This window comes from Symphalangus syndactylus, chromosome 6 (assembly GCF_028878055.3).
Source record: "Symphalangus syndactylus isolate Jambi chromosome 6, NHGRI_mSymSyn1-v2.1_pri, whole genome shotgun sequence".
In the NCBI taxonomy this organism is placed as follows: Eukaryota; Metazoa; Chordata; class Mammalia; order Primates; family Hylobatidae; genus Symphalangus; species Symphalangus syndactylus.
The window spans coordinates 106,835,090-106,856,941 of record NC_072428.2 but is presented as its reverse complement, the minus strand read 5'-3'; the positions used below and the strand labels follow the sequence as shown (position 1 = coordinate 106,856,941).

The 21,852-nt window shown below is 39.5% G+C and overlaps 1 long non-coding RNA gene across 1 annotated transcript in view; it reads left to right on the top strand.

The window, feature by feature from the left end:
* LOC129484918 (uncharacterized) overlaps positions 1 to 21,852 on the top strand; it is a 125,369-nt gene that overhangs the window by 6,316 nt on the left and 97,201 nt on the right. The window contains exon 2 of the long non-coding RNA XR_008658563.1: positions 17,735 to 18,037. This is a non-coding gene — a long non-coding RNA (uncharacterized lncRNA). The remainder of the gene's footprint in view (positions 1 to 17,734; positions 18,038 to 21,852) is intronic.

Below are 21,852 nucleotides of genomic sequence, written 5' to 3'. Positions count from 1 at the left end.
GGCAGAATCAGATGACAGTGGCTCACCTAAGACCCTCAGAGGAGCAAAAAGACAGGCAGTAAAGGCAGGCCTTGATAGAAGCTTTCCTTGAATCTTTATATCACTGTCTAAATTCGTGTTTAGAATAGAAAAATACAATTCCTACATCCATGCTAGTATGAACTTTGTATAGTCAAGAACCAAAGAAATGGTTTCAAGGTAGTATCCTCAAGGAAAGCTAATATATATCCCCACAGACAATATCCCAGTGGAAAAGGATTACAAATACAGGTTTTAGGGCCATAACTTTTGGTCCCAACAGGATTTATAGATTATAATGAGCTAGATATGCTAGAATATTTCAGTCATGAAAATGGTGTAAAACCTTTACAAATTTGCCTGAGTTTTCTTTTTATATTTTGATTTCCTCAGAGAAAATGGAATTTCATTTAGAGTGCATGGGAATAGATAACAGAGTGCTTAGGACATGCCTCTGACACTCAGAATAAAAGCTTTTTATACTTCTGTGACATATTCCTGCTATTCTTCCTGGTAACTGAGGGGAGGACAGACTAAGAGGCCCAATTTAGGACTGGATAGATGATAGTCTATCTTGCCCCAGAATCAAACCACATGTAACGCAAGTTGGCAGAAATTTAGACTTTGTAAAGCAGTCTAAATTTTCCCACCATTTCCCAAGGTGGGAAAATGGTAAAGGTACCATTTTCCCGTGAGCTTTACTTTATTCCACACCCTCCCTCCCCCACTTTTTCTGAGATAGGGTCTCTCTTTGTCACCCAGGCTGGAGTGCAGTGGTATGATCTCGGCTCACTGCAGCCTTGGCCTCCCAGGCTCAGGTGATCCTCCCACCTCAGCCTCCTGAGTAGCTGGGACTACAAGTGTGCACTGCCATGTCCAACTAATTTTTGTATTTTTTTAAGAGGGGGGTTTGCTATGCTGCCCAGGCTGATCTCAAACTCCTGAGCTCAAGCCATCCACCCACCTTGGCCTCCTAAAGTGCTGGGATTACAAGCGTGAGCCACTGTGCCTGGCCTATTCCCCATTTTGACCTGCCTCTTTCCTAAGAATTCAGGCAGCCTGATTCTTAATGGTGCACTCTCTTTATGACTTAGGGTGCACTCAAGCCCATGACCCTTCAGCATATCCGGCCCACCTTTCCCCTTCCTTTGCTCATTGATCCAATATCCCATCTAAACCTCCAGGTCTTCTCCTTTATTATCTATTTTCTATATATGGCATAACGATTGTCACAAAAAGTCTTTCTTAAATTGAACTACATTTTCCCAACTGTTCAAATACTCAGGCATTCATTCATTTTTCAAGTTGTGAAACCTTTACATTGGAATTTTAAAAGTCATAAATATGAATGCGTACAAAAACACTGATATATGATTTATTACTGATGGTTTGGTTCCACCAACAAAATAAAAATTAGGCATGTCTAAACAAAGCTGTATAAATAAGTCACTGCTGATACAGTGCTATCTACAATTAAATGTCAAAACAAGCTGTAATGATGATGTATTTAGTAAATCTTCAGGTTAACCTAAGAGAATCTCTATTTTAAGACCATATTAACACAATTTTCCTTTTACCCCCCTGCCCCCTCAAGATATAAGAAATTGCCAATTCCATCACTCCAAATGTGATACTAAAACAGCATGCTTTTCACCAGGAAAGGTTTTCTGAGGATAAAAATGTGATGAGCCATTAGAAATTCATAATATGGTATCAAGAAAGATCTCAATGCCTATATTTTAGCATGATAGTTTATTTGTTTAAGAGAGAAGGAGCTGCTGTCTCCAAAGCAGCCATTCTTTAATCATGTCATTTGAAATGCACTTAAAGCTATGTCAAATTCATATAGGAAGTCTAGTTATCAGAAAACACACATTCACAAACAGGAATTCTAACTACAGCAAGAAGGTGTTTTCCCCTACACAATAGAGTTCAAAGATGTGTCATGCATGTAATTTGGTGCAATACCCAACACCACTCTTATTGCTGAGTATTCCTCTCTCCCCTCTCCTATATTATGACAACTTGTGATTATAGCATTACGTTTTCTAAGCCTGTTTGGACTTGCTGCTCTTGCTTATACATACAAGCGACCTGCCCTTTTTCTGTGCATAGCTTTCAATCAGTAAGCATGTCAAGGTGGGAGAAAGGATGACAGGAATAGTAAAAGGGGGAAAATCAATTTTCAGAAAGCATATGGCAACAACTGAATATTTAATCAAATTAGTCTAGAAATTCCTTCCTATTTTCAGCACTCTTTGCAAGGCAGTTGCTTCATGGTGCAAAATGAATTTCAATAAATGTCATATATTTAGTTAGATGGCTTATTTTAAAAATTTGTCGAACGAGGTCACTGACTCAGAATAGATCTCATTCCAAGGTATGACAGATGGATATCAATATTGAATAGAAGAACTGACATTAGCTAGAAGTTTCTGGGCAGAAGAAAGAGTCATTCATTTAACACTCTACAAAATATTTACTGAGTACCTACTATGTGCCAGAATAAAATGATAAATATTTGGGCTTTGTATTTATATTACAAAACAGAGAGGAAATGTGTCAAAATAATTTCCTTGGGGTTAGTAAGGATTACAACTGAATATTCCTGGTAAACACGGACTTTAAAAAGTACTTAAAATTTTCATATTGCATCATTCAAACATCCATACTGTCATGGTTGCAAGATTTTAGACCTAATCAGATTTTTGAGGATGCTGTTTACTGACGCTTAGCAAAAACCAACTTCCTATTTTTTTCTGGAACAAAAAGGCCTTACACAATTTTAAAGATTTCTTGGACATCAAAGAGCTTAGAGGGATATACAGTTTGTGAGTAATGATTTAAGATTTAGTGACTCAAAAACACATGGATTAAGTTTCCCTTAAAAGACCCCTAGGTTTAAAATTTAATAGCTAAAATGCTGGTCTAAACACACTCTGGTCCCAAGCAAAGCCAAAATTTATTTTTAAAGCTAGGTTGAATTGTCTTATGGACCCAAACCTTGGCTGGGTTTTCCTTTCCCACATGATTAGGCATCAAAGGAGGCAACCTATCTCTAATAAATTTACCATTTTTCTTTTTCTCTGACTTGCAAAGACTATATTATTTCAAAGGTCTCAGCTTTGAATGCCTTTCTTTACATTTTTAATAAAATATTAAAAACTAGAAATCTTCCACGGTCTTATCAAACAGTTATTCCCCAAGTCATTCTTTTTTAAAAAAACATACAATTTCAAATTGGACCTGAGAGTCTAGGTGCTGCCTCAGAATTCCAACTATTAAGGAGTAGGAGTTGGAATTTCAACTCAAGGAATTTGAAATTTCATTTCAAATTCAGGAATAGGCCACCGATCTTAATATGTGCACTGTTCCATGATGTATTATTATATTTGCATTTAAAATAGTAGGAAGAAACACAGTACATAATCTCCATTTCTAATACAGTGGCCTTCTGGAGGGCTGCTAGCTTGGGCATTTCACTGAGATTTTAGGATTAAAGGAAACAAATTCGCGCACAACCTGTGAGCTTTTATTCCTTTGGAAAAATAGATTTTAACACCGATCTGGTTGCTTTTAAAGGGCACTGGAAACCAGGAGGGCAGTGCATGTTTTGAATTTCAATGACAGGGTAATAACAAGGGGTGAAGTTCAGTCATTTCCAGAGACAGAGAGAGAGAGAGAAAGAGAGACAATATTCCAAAGGAGGAGTTTATCCTGAATCAGAGAACTTGGAAATGAAATTGATGCATAAAGCCATGATGGATTCAGCTTTCAGAAAATGACTATGAATGAAATAACTAGATTATCCTTTAGTTTAGAAATGTACATAGTTTGATGTAAAGCATGTGGGCTGATGAGTTTAGAAAAATAACTACGTGCCAATAGGAACTGACATAAAATATTGGTTTTAAAAAATTTGTTTAGTTAATTTTCCAGAGAATTGCAGTTAATTTTCTGAGAATTTTAGAAAATAAAATATTTTGTAGAAGCAGTCCTGGGGCTCTCAGGCCATGCATGCTGCTGCAGTTGGGACCATCAGGAGCCCAATCTGGCTTGCAGACTTTCTGCCACTGTAAGCTGTATGGTGTTTTAAAGATACTGAGTCAACATTTTAAAATTGGGAGAGTCCTAGCTTCTCTTGAAAATCTGGAAGATACTACCACATGGGCCCATGCCATACACTGAGCCTCACAACAGCTCTAATCACGCCAAGCAGTGACTGCCCCTCTGCTTTTCCTAAGCAGTTTGTCAATCCCTAGTGAAACGGTTAGTTTTCCTCATTTAAGTTACCTATTTGCAAATCTTGATACAGGATATAAATGGGGGAATAAGAGAAAAGGAAGAAAAGAGGAAGAAAATCCAATGCAGGGACTTAATACTGGAAAGGAAAAGGAAGGAGAGTGAGGGGGAAAGAAAGAAGTGCATAGCAGACAGAAGCTGCACACCATCAGCAACTGCCTCTTGCTGTCTTTAGATTTACACTATGGAAGGGATCAGCGAAAAAAGCCATGGGTATCATTCTCAACAAATCCCACTGCGACAGGCTCACAGTGTGGAAAATAAGAAGGAAACTTGTCTGAATGGAGCATTATCTCTGATAGAGGATGGAGTATGGGATGGGACCAGGCAAACGCAAAAACAAACAAACAAACAAAAAAACCCAACACCCTGGGTCTGGGTCTTCTTCTTCCATGTCTCATAAACAAAGAGATGTGGGCCACTCCTGTATCTTCATCTTTAACATGGTAACTAATGATGGCAGGCACTGTCCAGGTATTTCCCTACAAAAACAGGGGCACTGTTCAGGTATCTCCCTCCAAAACCAGGGACTCTACGGACAGTTGTGCAGGCTGTGAACTGCACAATTTCAGGAAAAACAAGATGAGAATAGCACTCCTGAGAAGTGCTCCTGATGTGCACCTGGCTCACTTCCTCATCTCCTTCAGGCTTTAGCCCAAAGCCCACCTTAGAAGACAAGACTTCCCTGACCTCACTACTGAGTTTTTCAATTACCATCCCACTCCCTCTTACCCTTGACAGGCCCTATTCTCTTTTCCATTTTATTCTACCTTGAAGCTATTACGATCACCTGACATACAACACATTTTAGTTATGTATTTCTTTATTGTTTGCCAACTCAATAGAACAGAGTGCCATGAGGTTAGAGATTTTTGTCTGTTTTATACTCTGTGGAAATGCCAGATTTTAGAACTACGCCTGGTAGGTTGTCAAAAAATTATCCTGAATGAATGACTAAATCCTCATTCACATTCTTGGAGTACAGGAACCTGGCTTTCACTATAACTTGTGATTCTCTAAGCACATTTCATAATTGCTATCCTTCATTATATTAGGAGAAATACATTTTCAAATTCTGTTGCCCATTATATAATTGCCTATGGGCCCTATAGCTACATAATTTATTACAGAAATTAAAATCAATGGGAGTAACCTACATAAACATACTTGCACACATTTATGCAATCACAGAGAGAAGTACGTGTACCTGGGTATGTGATTACGAAGTTAACTGTTTTTTATTTCACGGTGCTCACACCTCCTGCTACAAATGCCACACATGATTTTTTCTCTCAATTAAGTTTTACAGCTTATAAAAGCAATTTCTTCATTTTGTCCCATGAAAAGCAAAGTAGTCAGATTTTACTGGATGTTTTTCTTGAAACAAATCCCAAGGGGAATATACTAAACTGTTTAACACAGCTGAAAAGATATCTGAGAATGGGCTTTCTGATAGAAGGATAGATTACAAAATTATTCACGGCTCTTAATCTGATAACAGGAGCAGAATGCCCCACACATATGAATGAAACCTTTTCTTGGTATGTCTCACTACAAAGAAAAAAAGAAAAGAAAAGAAATTTTTAAAAAAAAGAGAGAGAGAGAACTGGAGAAAGAGAAGGTGAGAAAAACTCCAGGGACTAGATATGTTATATTCATCATTTATCACTATCTTAAGCATCCCTAATTATGCCTCCATGGAAAATATTTCCAATAGTTGATGGCTGGGGAAAGGTGGTATAGTGCTATTGAAATAGCATGGAGCTAGTCTCAAGCTCAGTTTCCTTGTCTATAAGATGAGAATGTTAAGATGTTATCAGACTTGCCTATCTTGTAAGGTCGTTTTCGTATCAGAAAGATGATGTATGCGGAAGCAACTTGAAAATTTTAAAGTTTTTAAGTTCCAAACTTTGATTTTTTTTAAAAAAATTCTATTATTTCATAGCAAATAGGATGATTTTGAAAGTGTTTCTCATGTGATGTCCTCTTAATAATTATGAATTTGTGTCCATTTTATATGTGATATTTGTCTGTATATCTAGATTGTAAACTTCTTATGGGCAGATTCCATTTCTTTCTTTTAAAGAAAATGCTGTAGTACCTGGCACATATGATACTCAACCTATAGGTCCTAGCTATTTTTGGTCAGGCAAATGTGGATCTAGCAGCAACTAAGCGTCAGTTGAGAACACATCATCAAAGTGATTCTGAACTAACATTAGTCAGTGTATCTATCATTTATTACTGAGAAGTGACTATTTATTTTGCACTGAGCAAAACCCATGAAGAAACTCTGCCCTAGGGGCTTGGTGTCAAAAACACTAGTTTCAGCATACACTAACCAGGAAAAGAAGGCTCGCTTCCTGACACTTGAGTTTCTACATACGTTTTCTCCCCTTAAGAGGGCACAATGAGGAAATTGAGTATCCTATGAATAAACACAGCAGACCAAGGAAATCTTAGGGATTTAGACCACGGAAAAGAAAGCGTAGATGGCTCTGGTGAGAATCACTAAGCCTAATGCCTAAAGAAGAAAGCAGCAAACTGGCCTGGAGAAATGGGGGTACAGAAGGCCTTGAAAGGAGCTCTGACCAAACCAAGGGAAAGGGTTGAGGAGGAAGAGGACAGTGAAATGGGAGGTAATCCGAATATGTGAGGAACTGTGCTCACCATGGGGGTGACATTATGTCTTTGGTGCAGCCACTTGGAGAAAATGAGCCAGTTAGAGGATGTTAGCCCCTCTGAGTTATTCATGTTGTTTTGAGATGACCACATTTGAGAAAAAGTTTATTTGAGACTATTATGTAGATCTGCAGAAGGATAATACGACTAATGCTATTTCAAACACTATTTTAAAAACAGGTAAGGAAATTGATTTTTGAAATGTATTTCTTAGTCTAGCCCTCATTAAGAGAATTTTTTTTAAAGATTTCAAGATTAATGCAAGGCATATACTTACATAGTCTTAAAAGGAATTTATAAAATATGGATATTTCTCTTGCTTAGCAAAGGGTCATTTTTCTCTATTACAGGTTTAAAAGTAGTCAAAATATTAGTTATGAGCTTTCATATTGACTGGCTATGATTAATCTGGTACATTTTTATCATGAAGATAAACTCCATCCACTAATTTTGAAAGCACGTAGTATACATCTAATGTAAACCCCTATTGCCATGTATCAAGAACAAAGCAATTTTGAAAAAGCAGTAGTCGGCAGACCATCTTCTATATGCCACAAATTCCATCATGTTAAAAGCAATATATATTTAAGTTAATAACTATAGCTTATGCACCATTAAGTTTGAAAACTGAATAGAATTTTTAAAACACCAGTACATTTTATAGGCTATCAGACACATTTTTGGTACTACAAAAATTTCTTATGAATGATGTAAATTTTCCCTCTGTTATTCAGCAGTTCAAAAAGAATGAACATTGAATACACCACAGACTTGCAAATGATAGGAAGCAAAGTACCTCACTTATGTTCCATTATGGAAGTTTACATGTTCAAAACAAAGCTCAATTAGCTTAGAACAAGGAAGGAAAGCTATGTACCTGTAAATAATCCAAGCACCACTTACACTGTTTACATAAAAATGCAATTTATGTCCCTGTAGCAAAGAGAAACACGATGTACATCATTTTCAGATCATCTTCATGCAGCAAAAATTCATTAGTCAGCTATAATAGTTTAGCTGTAAGGGAATATAATGTTTTTCTGAATCCATTTGCATGGCAATGTGCATGTGTCTGGCTGATGGAAGCGACAGAATAAACCCCCACCCAAAGCTACAGAATGTGAACAGTCTTCTTAAAATTCAAGAGAGGGTCCAGATAGTCTATATTGCCTCCAACGTCAGTTTTTACAATCCTCTCACATTCATGGACCATCTTAACATAGCAATTAAAGTATCTTGATTATTTTGCCTAAGAGAGTTGACAATATTTCATTCTGCCCGAGGGCTCCTTTGAACATAAAACTGTGATAAGGTAAAATACACTGGGCAACTATTCATGCGTGAGCCATTGGAGCCCTCTCCAACTGCCAAATTAGCAAATGGCTCTTTTAAAACATGAAAGATATGAATGGGAAACCGTACTTCGGAGTAAATTCCGCATTGACAATAGTCAGGGAAAGTACTTTCACTGGTGCTTTAATTATCGGGTCAGCACTACGACTGGCCACATTGCCCAGCCTCTGGTTATAATCTGTTTCACCTAATAAGATAGATGTCCTCCACAAGCCCCAGAAAGAGATAAGGTACGATGGAAAATTGATGGATCACAAGCCCCGCGTGATTGCCAGAAATGAATTCAGACTTTCACAGAAACACCTGCCCCTTGGAAGGACCCCAACATAACACAGATAAAGCAAGGCTGGGAACAAGGAAACAGCTCGGCTCAAACCTTGCCGGCTGCATCACGGTGGGACGAGGATGACCGGATCCCTTTTGTAAGGGCTGAGTCAGATCCCAGCTTTAAAACTTGCTGGGCCGTAACAGTCACACATCACCCACTGTCCCAGCGCCCCTCTCCCTCCTAAGTCATACAGGTGGCCATGAGAAGCAACCCCCTAAAACGACAAGCCCCATTCTAGTTTCGTCCCCCCGCTGGCCACGTCTCTTCAGTTTCCGAAGCCCCTAAACTCTAGCCCACCTCCGTGGTTTTACCCCCTGGAACAAGCAGTCAGGTCTCTTAGGGGAACAAAGAAAGCAGAACCCCTGAGGCGAGGGATGGGGTACGGGATCTGAAAGGGGCTACAGTTTTACCTTTCGGTGCCCAGGAACCAGTGGAGAAGTCAGCGGCGCAAGGACCACCCGCGCGCTCCGCGCCTCCCCGCCTCCTCGCAGTAAGTCAGCTGTCGCCCCGCATCTGGCTCGCGCCCTCCACTCGGCTCCGCATCTGCTCACAAAGCGCTCGGGCCGCCGCCGGCGGCGAGGGCCTCAGGGTCACCTGCGGCCGGGCCGAGCCCAGCGCCCCGCCCGCCCGCCCGGCGGCCGCGCTCCCTCCGCCCCTTTCCACACGCGCGCTGCCCTGCCAGTGACTCAGCCGGGCATGGGCGCGCGCGGCCCGCGGCGGCCCAGGAGCGTTGGGGCCGGAGGCACCGCCAGGCGACCAGACCGAGGCGCTCGCCCGCCCGCCTCAGCACGTGTCTGTCTGCCTCGCGCGCTGTCCTTCCGCCTAGTCCGCGGGTTCGGAGGACCGCTGAGGTGGGAACTGGCACCACCCAGAGGGAAATCGGCCCCCGCCCTTCCTGCAGTCCGCGCCGCGCCTGGCCCCGCGGGGGTCGCGTTTCCTCCCGCCTCTGCCCCGCCCACGACAAGGTGAAACTTTCTAGGTGGAGAAGTTTTCTCGCCCTGGCTGCGCGCTCTCCTCCCCCAGCTCAGGCAGCCTGAAGTTAGCACAGCCGGAGATAAGCGGGACCGAGTCTCCCCCTCCTGGCGCTTGGGAGGCGAGTGTCACCCCGGGCTCAGAGGCAGGGCGCGCACCCTCCTGGCACCCCGCGCGCTGACCCCGGGAAGGGCGCGAGCTCTGCTCTCGGCCTCTCCCACGTCTCCGCCAACCGCCCCGCGCCCACCCGGGTATAGACAGATTTGGGCGCCGAAGAACAAGGAATTCATTGTTAGAGGCGGAGGTAGAAGTAGATGGACGAATTGTCCCAATGATTTCATTATGCAACGATTATCCTCTACTATAATAACTCAGATTTCTGCAAGGAAGAACAACAGAGGAGTTTAACCCTGAGGAGACTTCCATTTCTTTTTCTTTTTCTTTTTTTTTTTCATAGCCGGAAGCAGGCTGATTAAATAACTGGGCAAATAGCGATGAATAAGCAAAACAGAACAAAAGTTTAATTCTTGAATGTTGAAATCTTATGATGATTTAAAAAAAAGAGCTTTTGGGGCCTTGGTGAACTCTATTAGGAGTAATTGTGTTGGGATAACTTTATATTTCGCTATAAAAATTGACACCTACAAGAGTAAATGAACACTCAAAGGTGATAGGATCTAAGGAACGGGCATTGCCGGTTAGAACTTGAGTTGGTTCCGGCTCTCATACCGACTTGTTCAAGCATCTCATACGGGCTTGTTCAATCATGGCAATAGATAATGAGACATAGATATCTTCGTTATTGAAAGTCATGGGTTAAAATAACAGTTACTATGCGGGTTCAGGTCTTATTTATTACAGAATGAAACATAGAAAAATATAGTAAGAATAGTTATCATTTCCCAAGTGCCAGGCATTACCAGAGGTTACATAAGAGTGATTTCAATCCTCAAAAGAGATTACCTCGTGATTCCCCAGTTTTATGGAAAAGAAAAGTTCCCATTACGTTACTAAAGTCTTGCATTGAACCATTTTGCAGGTAAAGAAACTGAGTCCCTAAGAGTTCCCAGGAGAGTCACACAGCTGGTTAGTAAGAGGGGCAAGGTTAGAACTTAGCTCTCAGCCCAGTCAGGTGTCCTTCACACCATACCAAGAGGCCTCAGCAGGCTAAATAAACAACACGGCCTGACTGGAGATTTCCTGTTACTGCATGGCATAATTTATCAATGACTATAGCTCATTAAAAAAACACTAATTTACTGGTTATAAGGCACTGAGCCTATTTATGGACAGATCAATTACAGATTTTGGGTTCAGTAACAGCTTTCAATAAAAGGTGAATAAATTAATGAATTTAAAAAGTTTTACACACACACACACACACACACACACACACACAGAGCCATGGTTGTCTAAAGGAATGATTAGAGTGCTGTTTCTATTTCCTGGTTTCCATAGCAATATGTTAACTGGATTTTTAGATCACATTATGTAGTTGCCTTAACAGGTTTTCTGAGTTTGAGTGCCATGATAAAAATATAAAAGAAAAAATTTACAATTAAAGTTGTAGAAAGACCCAGAAAAGCCAATGCAAACTGGAAAATAAAATAGATGATAAACACAAACAACCTGTTATGTATTTTCAGCACTGAAGCTTCCTAGTTTCTAATAACTATCAAAATTTCAATCCAGTTTTGAAACTGTATTGAAAATCGTCATTTCACTTATCAACTGTAAATAAGGAGATAACATTTTATGAAATAACGTAACTAACAATAGCATAACTAAAAAGAATCTGGGTGTGTGAAGGTCAAGTAATTTTTACACACTACCTGGACAGATTTGATTGGGAAAAGGTTTACAGATAATTTCAGATTTTTGGAAATGAATGGAAACATATTTTAAAAGGTAATAAGAGTTCTATAATTCAATTTTGGTTTTGCAGCAAACTTTTAATTGTTGCTATTTAACTTCCCTTGGGTTCATGTCATGGGTGACACACTGTATGATGAAGTTCTGTTGGTATTTTCTTAACCAAACCAAATCTCTTGTGGTCCACACTGTTGGCTGGCTAAGCCAGCAGCTGTTCCCAACAAGATTTTCCTGTTCCTGCATCCACTCTTGGGGCTGGAAAAGAGAAATACTTGCTTTCCCAGACTCCTTTGCAGCTAGACATGGCCATGTGATATCATTCTGGTAATGAGGTATAAGCTGAAGTCTGATGGGGCCTTGCGGGAAAGGGTTTAAGGCTGGCGCCACCCCTTTTCCTTTCTTGCTTCTTGATTTCATATATGATGCCCAGTGAAGAACTAACCATCTTGTGACCAGCGTGCAGATGTTAGTGCTGACATTGCTGAGCTACAGCCCTACTGCCAGTAGATACGTGCTTCCAGATTTCTTGTTTTGTGGAAAAAAAAAAACAAAAACAAAACTTGTTCTAGACACTGGTAGCTGGGACGTCTATCACCTGCAGCTGAAAGCCATTAAAACTGATAGACCCCTCAAATTGGGAACAACATCTCCAAGACTGAGTTGAGCATAACAGTTAAAGAGTTTCAGAACCAGACAACCTGGATTTCAATCCCAGCTATGTCTCTTGCTAGCTGTGTAACTACAGGCCAGTGGATTAGACTCTCTTGTATCTCATCTGTGAAATGGGGATCATGATAGGGTTATTGTGAGGATAAAATGAGGAGCTACAAGTAGAGCACATGGAACAGTGTCTGGTAAAATATAAATGATCCAAAGGCATGAGCAGTTCTTATCCATCCACTTGTGGATAACATAATGTTGAACTATAAACAGGATCCCATCTCTTAACTTTGAGATGGGCCTAGTGGTAGCTGTAACAAAGAGACAGAGGAACAGCCACCTCCTGCTCTAATATGCTCTATCTTTTTTTCCCTCCCTTTAACACATTAAAATTTGGATCTTTGAAGGCACTCTTGAAGTTGGTGCTGTTTTTGAAATAAAAATGAAATCAGTCTCCTAAGAATAGGGGCTTCATGCTTGCAATGTGTGGTGAATAGGGCCCGCAGACATATACAGGTGCACAGAATGTTTTTAAAAGTGTGAATTGAGGTAGAAAGACCGTATGATCTGCTGTTTGCCATTGACCTACCATCTTCTCTTGGGTTGTGTCTGGCCCACCTCTGATCTTGATGTGACTTTCTCCTGTAGGCATTAGGATCTGTGATCCCTGCCTTAAAGAGTAGTTACTCTGGAACTCCTTCTCTCACTCTGTTTTTCCCTTCCTCCTGCCCCATCACCCCTATTATTGTGCCTATGGCAAATGTCTCTACAAAAAGACAGTAGAAGAATTCAGGTAATAGCACCCAATATCATTTCTGAGCACAAATAAAATTTGGAAATGTAGGACTCCTATTACCTTTTTAGAGCTATGTCATGTACATTCGAATGTTGAAGGTTTTGAAAATTCACATGATAAAACAAAACAGCAAAACCAAACCAAAAACCAAAAAAACCCTTCTTAACTTTGCTTACCCTGCCATCTCCCCAATTTAATTGACCACAGAATGCTTTGATTTTTCTTAATATCTTCAGTGTCAATTTTCTATAAAATTAGTTTTATAGATTATACACTTTAGGAAACTTCACCTTAAAAATGGAACTGCCAGCTACAGAGAGTTAAAACTGGGCACTTTGGATATGAACTGCTTTTATGTTGATTTGTATTGGTCATTTATGTGTGGCTGGGCTCTCTAAAAATAAATATACAATGTTAAGTTATCTAAAAATATGACTGAGTGTACTTAATACTGAGGACAAGAACAAGACTGCTAAGCTACAAGCTAAAGTATCACAATGTTAATTAGAAGACCTAGGAAATTGTAGGCAGAAAAATTAAAAATAAATTACCATCTCCAACAGGGTGCTGCAATTTTGTTAGCAATTTGGTTCATTTTCACATCTAGCTTATGACCTCTCTCCTAAAATCAGGCAAAGGTATAATGTATTTAGCTGTCATTTATTAAATGTGTACCATGTATTCATCATGAGTCTGGAGCTCTGCTTACATTCTCATTAAAAAAACTCCAGAATAGGTATCACCCTTCTCAGTTTACATTGAGGGAAATGAGGCTCAGAGAGATCATGTAACCTATCCAAAGTCACACAGCTGTCTTAAGTCTGTGTCTTTCCAGAATGACTGCACTTCCATTATAATTATTTATTTATTTATTTTAACTGAGATGGAGTTTTGCTTTGTGGCCCAGACTGGAGTGCGATGGTGTGATCTCAGCTCACTGCAACCTCTGCCTCCCAGGTTCAGGTGATTCTCCTGCCTCAGACTCCTGAGTAGCTGGGATTACGGGCTCCCGCCACCATGCTAATTTTTGTATTTTTAGTAGAGATGGGGTTTCACCATGTTGGCCAGGGTGGCCTTGAACTCCTGATCTGAAGTGATCCACCCGCCTCAACCTCCCAAAGTGCAGGGATTACGGGTGTGAGCCACTGTGTGCGGACTCCGTTATAATTATTTTAAATTGTGTCTGGTTCTGTAGTGAATGACACAGTCATTTAACTGGGAGCAGAAGACCTATTTTTTGTTTTAAGCTTTTGTTTTAGGCTTAGGGTAACATCTGCAGGTTTGTTATATAGGTAAACTCGTGTCATGGGGGTTTGTTGTACAGATTATTTCATTACCCAGGTATTAAGCCTAGTACCCAAAAGTTATTTTTTTTTTGAGAAGTAGAACTTAAGGCATTCTTTCATTTTCCTTCTCTGTCTGAAAGTCAGCCACAACCTAAGGCATGGCCACTTCTCTGCTGGCTTGATCGTTGGGGACTGATGTTACAGTGCAGGCCAAAGGTGCCATGCTGTCCATCTGTAGAACACCGCACAGGTCGGAGCCAGGGTCCTGGGCAGTCAAGTTGGTCTAAGTGGTGGGCTGTAGGTGCTTAGGACTCAGACCTGTGGGATGTGAAGAGGGACTGGAATGTTCCTTCTCTAGTGCCTCCGTTTTCACAATTTCTGATCTCTCCTTTGGGAACCTAGGGAATGTGAGAAATAAAGGAAAAACCAGATGACAGGCAGTGAGACGTCCTAAGAGAGGATATTTTGGAGAATCTCTGTCATCTTAGAAGATGAGAAATTAAGGCCAAGACTTCCATAAAGTCCTGGAAGGCTGCTTCCATAACTCTTTGACCTATCAATGCCTCTATCCCCAAAGTCATGTTCATTTATTTTTCTTTTCTTTCTCTTTTACCTTCTGGTAAATTTTGGGAAAGAAAATTTTCATTTTTATACAGCATACTATAGCATCATTTCCAAATTAACTTATCCAGTCCATCCGTTAATTTAAACTTTGGCACTAAAATAACCTATCTTGGAAAATAATGCGCCAAGAAAAATAAAGTGCTTTTTTTTTCATTGATCAGCATTTCATTAAGGATGGAGTTTTAAAAATGTGTCTGTGAGTGTGTGAGTTTGTGTAATTACTGCAATTCTAGGTTTTATGGCTAACTTGATGTGTACTTTGGTATTTAACCCCTGTGGATCAGTTTCTCCAGCTATGAAAACAGTTACAAAGTCTGATGAAAATAATTAAAAAATATTAAGTATCAACCAAAATTTTACTGAAGCCAGTCCATTTAAAGCCAATATACCAAACAATTTACTAATTGTAGTGTATGTGAGGGGACATTATATTACAAAGTACTTCAGTGTGTGGTTCTTATTAACTACTGCCTTGTCCAAATATGATTAAATTCTTTATTCTATTCCAATAGGAATGATTTAATAATCAACTTAGGGATCTTTTATCTGGTGAGTCCAAATTAGTAAATTAGACAATTTAAAAATGGCTACAAAATTTAACAGTTTAAGAGGGAATATATAGGTCTTACGGCATTGAAAAGGGATAGAATGTTTGGAGAGTTTGATTAGAATCACTGTAACTATTATACATGACTAACATATTTAGAAATATGATTAAGATAGTTGTATTAAAATGCTTTCCAACGATTTTGCACTGGCCAGGGTGTGAGCTAGCTTGCTTGCTTTCTTTCTTTTCTTTCTTTCTTTCTTTCTTTCTTTCTTTCTTTCTTTCTTTCTTTCTTTCTTTCTTTTCTTTCTTTCTTTCCTTCTTCTTTCTTTTTTTTAAACATCATTAGAGCCTGAACATAATTACTATTAATCTATGTCCAAAACATGTAGAAGAAATGGCAATAACTCTGGATTAACCTTGGCTAGCTGATGAAGAATTATTAAAAAAAAAAAAAAAAAAAAAGAACACAGACAAACTGATCAGCCAAGGGTCGCACTCAGAAAGTTGGCAGTGATGCAAACTGCTTAGGGCTTTCAGTTTGTTGACTTATTAGAAACATTCCTGCCTTTACTTACACAATCCAGTGAAATTCAACCAAACTATCCCCGAGAGGCAAATGCAAACTAACCTCTAGAAAAAAGCTGTCAGATCTGATAAAATCATCTGTAAACTTTCATGCTTATGTTGAAGGAACTTTCAAGGAGTGTATAACCTGAATTAGGAAAGACATCTTTTTAAAGCTTTCCCTGAAGTGTCTGGTCCATCTGTTGTGGGCTGAGCTCCCCGTGTTGGAGCTGTTATCAGGTTCTGTCAGCTCTCCTATTGCTACTGTTAACAAATGGATTTGTCTCCCCAAAGTTAAGAACAACCAGATGTTTCCTTTGTTGTTCTGTATTCCGATGGCAGGTCAAAAATATGTTTAAACATCACCGGTGAAATTGAGATTTAGAAATAATCTTATTAATCTGATCAATGAGATCATATGATTTAGGGCCATTTCAAGATTTAAACTGAATTTCAATATTTGGCCATGTACATGTATTGGATTACCCCCAAATTAATTTTTTTTTTTGGTAAATGTAAACCTATGTTTTATGGGAATCATAATTTGTATGGAAGCAGCTATAAATATGGAATAAAATATTTAAACATGTCAGATCTTGTAATTCATCAATTAATTTCTTAACCAAATGTTTATTGAGCCCCTACCATGCACCTGGGAAGTGTTAGTGTCTGGGACTACAAGGATGAATGAGATGTGGTCCTTAACACTGAGGAGCTTACAGCTAGCACAGAAGACAGACATGTAAATCGGCAGACCTGGTACAGCGTGGCACATGCTATCCACTATTAGGAGAATGTTATGGACTGACTTTGGGGATTGGGAGAAGGTGAGGAGACAAGGAAGACACCACAAAGGAGGTCGCGTTTGAGTCACATCCTATGGGATGAGAAGGAGTTTGTCAGGCAATTGTATTTGCAAGGGGATGAAGGCACACAGACTCCTGTGTTGACATAATCCTATATTCAGGGTTTTACAAATAGTTTAAAATAGTTGGGGCACAGTGCGTTTGGGATTAGGACAGGAGAGGAGGCTAAAAATGTAGGTGGGGGTCAGAATATATATGAGGGGTCTTGCATATCACACCAAGAAAGATGTATATGATAGGTGATAAGGAGTCACTAAAATAATTTAAGTAAAATAAGCAGAATTTTACATCTTAGAAAGATTCATGTAGTTTAATGGAAGGTTTGGAGCAGGGTGAGATTGGAGGCAGGGTGGCAAGAGAGAGGAGCACTTCATTAATGCGGGAAAGCAAAGAGGAAAGCTTGATAGAAGGCAGAGACTGCTGGGACACAGGGCAGTGAGGAAGGTCAGATGGACACTTAGGGTGTGGAATACACAGGATCACTTAGAGGTAGTGGTAACTGAGCAGTATTCAGAAAGATTGCTTTTTGTATACATGGATAGAAATGTCACGATGTACACCATAAATATATATACCATTTTTATTTGTTAGTTACGCATTAATAAAGCTGAGGGATAAAAGATTGCTTTTTGTTTGTTTTATTTATTTGTTTTTGTTTAATGGAAGCCTGGGACACTATGATGCATTCATTTTGGACTTGTTGCATTTGAGGTGAGATATTTACTTGCACCTGCCTACAATGAACTGTTGGTGATCTGGTGGTTATGTCAAAATACCAATCAATGTGCCAGATTGTTCTATTGTTTACTTGGTTATGTTGGGACTATGTTTTTCAGACTCTCCATTTCTACATAATTTCAGATTGGAGTTGGTCCAAAGGGAAGTTGTGAGTTCTGGGAGGCAGAAGGGAAGCAGCTGCCATGTTCCGAAGGTTATCGGCACCTGTCAGTGATAGAGACAGACACAGAGGTGTTAGCAGGTTCCTATTTGTCCTTGCACCCCACTACTTCCTGATGCTGATCTAGTCCCAGGTCTTCTACCAGGCCTTCTACCAGATGCTTTGCCGAGAACTCACAGAGGCCGTAGACCCGAAGAACCAACAACCTTCCGTAGGCTTTGAGGTCCCACTCCGGCAGCAGGATGTCCTGGCTCCCAGGAATCACTGCAAGTTCTGAGTCGTCTGTGGCTTTTCTCTACTGTTTTAACTCTACTTTTCAGAATTTTACCTTCCCTGCTCTTCCCACAATTGTGCAAGTTCCAATTCCTATAATAAATTTCTACTTCCACATCATGCATAGTGGTTTTTCTTCCCTGATCAAATCTTTTTAAAGTGACAGCCAAAGTGTATTTTTAAACAAAATCCCTTAAACACATATTTTATACCCAAAACCTTCATTACTTGAAATTGTTTTGATTTTGAGAGTCTGATTTTTTCCCTGACTTTTGGATAGTGATCACTAGTGCAGAATAATGATCTTAATATGTCCACACACGAGAAATTATCAGGAGAGCTAAAAAAAAAAAAAAACCTCAAGAAAATTCAACATTAGGTTCTTATGCTGTTGAAAGAAGTTGTGTGTGTGTATGAATGTTTTAATATATTCCAGTGTTCTAGAACTATCTAGGCTAGAGAGCCAGGCATGAAAGATTGCAGATGCAATCTTTTGTTGTGTATTCGGAAGGGACTGCCGCGCTGCAGATGCAAGCTGACCCAGCTCCGCATTTGCATGGTTAGGCAGGGCACCAGAAATTACACCCTTTCAATCAGTTTGCCTGTAAACCTTGATATCTATGTATATACAAAGTTTTCAAAATTCATAAGCAAGTCTAGAAATTGGACTGTGTCCTCTGCACACACTCTGCAGGCGTATCAGGAACTGGAGGCCGTGCTCGGGGAGCAGAGCCTTCATGTGCATGGCTTGTAGATTTGCTCAGCCTCCCACTGGTTAGTTTTCTGAGGTAAACCCCCTTTATGGGCCTGATGACCCCCTGACCTTCGCTGGGTAATTAATAATCTTCTCCTTCTCCTGGGAGACAAATAGGATTAACAAACTGTGACAGTGTCTGCTATTCTTAAGGAAGTCACACTTAGATTGGTGTCTCCTCCCAAAGGGTATGTTATACATCTTACACAAAAGCAAAGTCATGCAAAATGTGCAAAATTCTTGTGACAAGTCTCTTTGTCCAGATAACATGCCTGCTAGCTGTTTTCTACTAGACAATTTGAAGATATTCACAATTTAGTTTCTCAAATGAGGCAAGAAAATTGGGATTGGATACGTCCATTAAACGTGTCGCAGATGAGGTAAAGCGTGTGATTGGAGGATGCCAGTAAACCTATCTCACGGGTCTGAGGGAGGAGAATTGTGCCTGGATGTCACCCAGGACTTGAGTATACCTCTCCCCTTGGAGGGTTTGTTGATCATTCCCAGGGCCTTTGGCTCTAGGAGAGGGACTATCCCTTTTGCCACCCTGAGACCAAGTCAGCCATGCCTGCTAGGGCTCCTGGACTGCCCAGGCAGAAAAGACTTCACATCAGCCCGTGATTGCCCTTTGGGATTCTGCAATTACTTTCTCATAATGAAAAGAAGCTAAACAAGCCTGACCTAAGAAGGATCCCTAATTTTCGCAGTACTCTAAAACATGTAGCAAGGGCTTGGTTTTTGAAGGGCAGCATAATCTTTCTAGAGGAATGTTTATACTTAAAGTCATATGGTCATTCCAGGCAGAGGGAACAACAAGTGCAAAGGCCTTGAGACAGGACCATGTCTGGCATCTCTGAGGATCACAAAAGAGGCCAGCATGGACAAAGAAAATAAGTGAGGGAACCAGTTTCAAATATATTTGTCATAATATATATTTGTCATAATTATTCTAAATAAGTCAGGAGGTCTTAATTTAGTAAATGATCTTTGATAATAGAAGTAGAAAAAAACATCATGGTAAATTCAATAATTTTTATTTCTTGATCTGAAAATTACCTATTTTATCTCTAGCTCTGAAAATTTGCTAGTTAACTTGCTAGGTAACTTCTGGCAAGTTACTTAACCTGTGGGCTTTTATTTCCTGCATGTAAAATGAATAATTGGGTACATGTAATATTTCATATCATATTTGGCTTTAAAACCTGATCTTGCATTGGGTTATCTTAATACTAATTAGTACTTCCATTAGAAGACTTGGATCAGAGGAAGTCAAACTTAAATCAGTAAATACTGGTGCTCATTCAACGTCTCTAGAAGGGTTGGTTAGAAGAGACTCATACCTCTAAGGTTCATCTATAGATCCTAAAGTTCTTCCATGTTTATTATACTCATAGAGAAAAAGATCACAGGCTTTACCCAGGCGATGTGGTTCCCATTTGACAAAAATAAGTAAGGTTTTAATATACCTGTGGTCATCTCAAGTGCATAGTTAATAAAACTTTTGGAGCTTTTAACATACAATTATATGGCATAGCTTACCAAAAGTTGAATGAGCACTCTTAGCAATAAAGAGTTTATGGAACAACTTCTTAAGAATCATTCAACTTCAACTATGCTACAGGACTATAATAATCAAAACAGCATGGTACTTGTACAAAAACAGACACATAGACCAAGAGAACAGAATAGAGAGACCAGAAATAATGCCACACACCTACAATCATCTGATCTTCAACAAAGATGACAAAAACAAGTAATGGGGAAAAGGAGTCCCTATTCAATAAATGATGCTGGGATAACTGGCTAGCCATATGCAGAAGATTGAAACGGAATCCCTTCCTTAAACCTTATACAAAAATTAACTCAAGATGGATTAGACTTAAATGTAAAACCTAAAACTATAAAAACCCAGGAAGATAACCTGGGAAATACCATTCTGGACATAGGAACTGGCAAAGATTTCATTATGAAGATGCCAAAAGCAATTACTACAAAAACAAAAAATGACAAATGGTATCTAATTAAACTAAAAAGCTTCTGCACAGCAAAAGAAACTATCAACAGCGTAAATAGACAACCTATCAAATGAGAGAAAATATTTGCAAACTATACTTTTGACAGAGATCTAATATCCAGAATCTATAAGGAATTAAACAAATTTACAAGCAAAAAAAAAACCAAAACCCAAAAACTCCATTAAAAAGTGGGTAAAGGACAAGAACAGACACTCTTCAAAAGAAGACATACATGCAGCCAACAAGCATGTGAAAAACTTTCAGAACCATTAATTATTAGAGAAATGGAAATCAAAACCACAATGAGATACCATCTCAGACCAGTCAGAATGGCTATTATTAAAGAATAAAAAAATAACAGATGCTGGCAAGGTTGCAGAGAAAAGACAACACTTATACACTGCTGGCAGAAGTGTAAGTTAGTTCAGCCATTGTGGAAAGCAGTGTGGTGACTCCTCAAAGAACTTAAAACAGAATTATCATTCGACCTGGAAATCCCATTATTGGGTATAAACCCAAAGGACAATAAATTATTTTACCATAAAGACATATGCACGCATATGTTCATTGCAGCACTATTCACAATTGTGAAGATATGCAATCAACCTACATGCCCATAAATGGTAGACTGTATAAAGAAAATATGATATATATAACACCATGGAATACTATGCAGCCATAAAAAAGAATGAGATCATGTCCTTTGCAGCAACATGGATGGAGCTGGAGACCATTATCTTTAACAAACTAACACAGGAACAGAAAACCAAATACTGCATGTTCTCACTTCTAAGTGGGAGCTAAATAGCAAGAACACATGGACAGAAAGAGGAGAACAGACATTGGGGCCTACCTGAGGGTGGAGGGTAGGAGGAGGGACAGGATCAGAAGAAATACCTATTGAGTACTAGGCTTATTACCTGGGTGATGAAATAATCTGTACACCAAACTCCATGGCACAAGTTTACCTACATAACAAACCTGAACATGTACCCCTGAACCTAAAATAAAAGTTAAAAGAAGAAATAAAATAAAATCC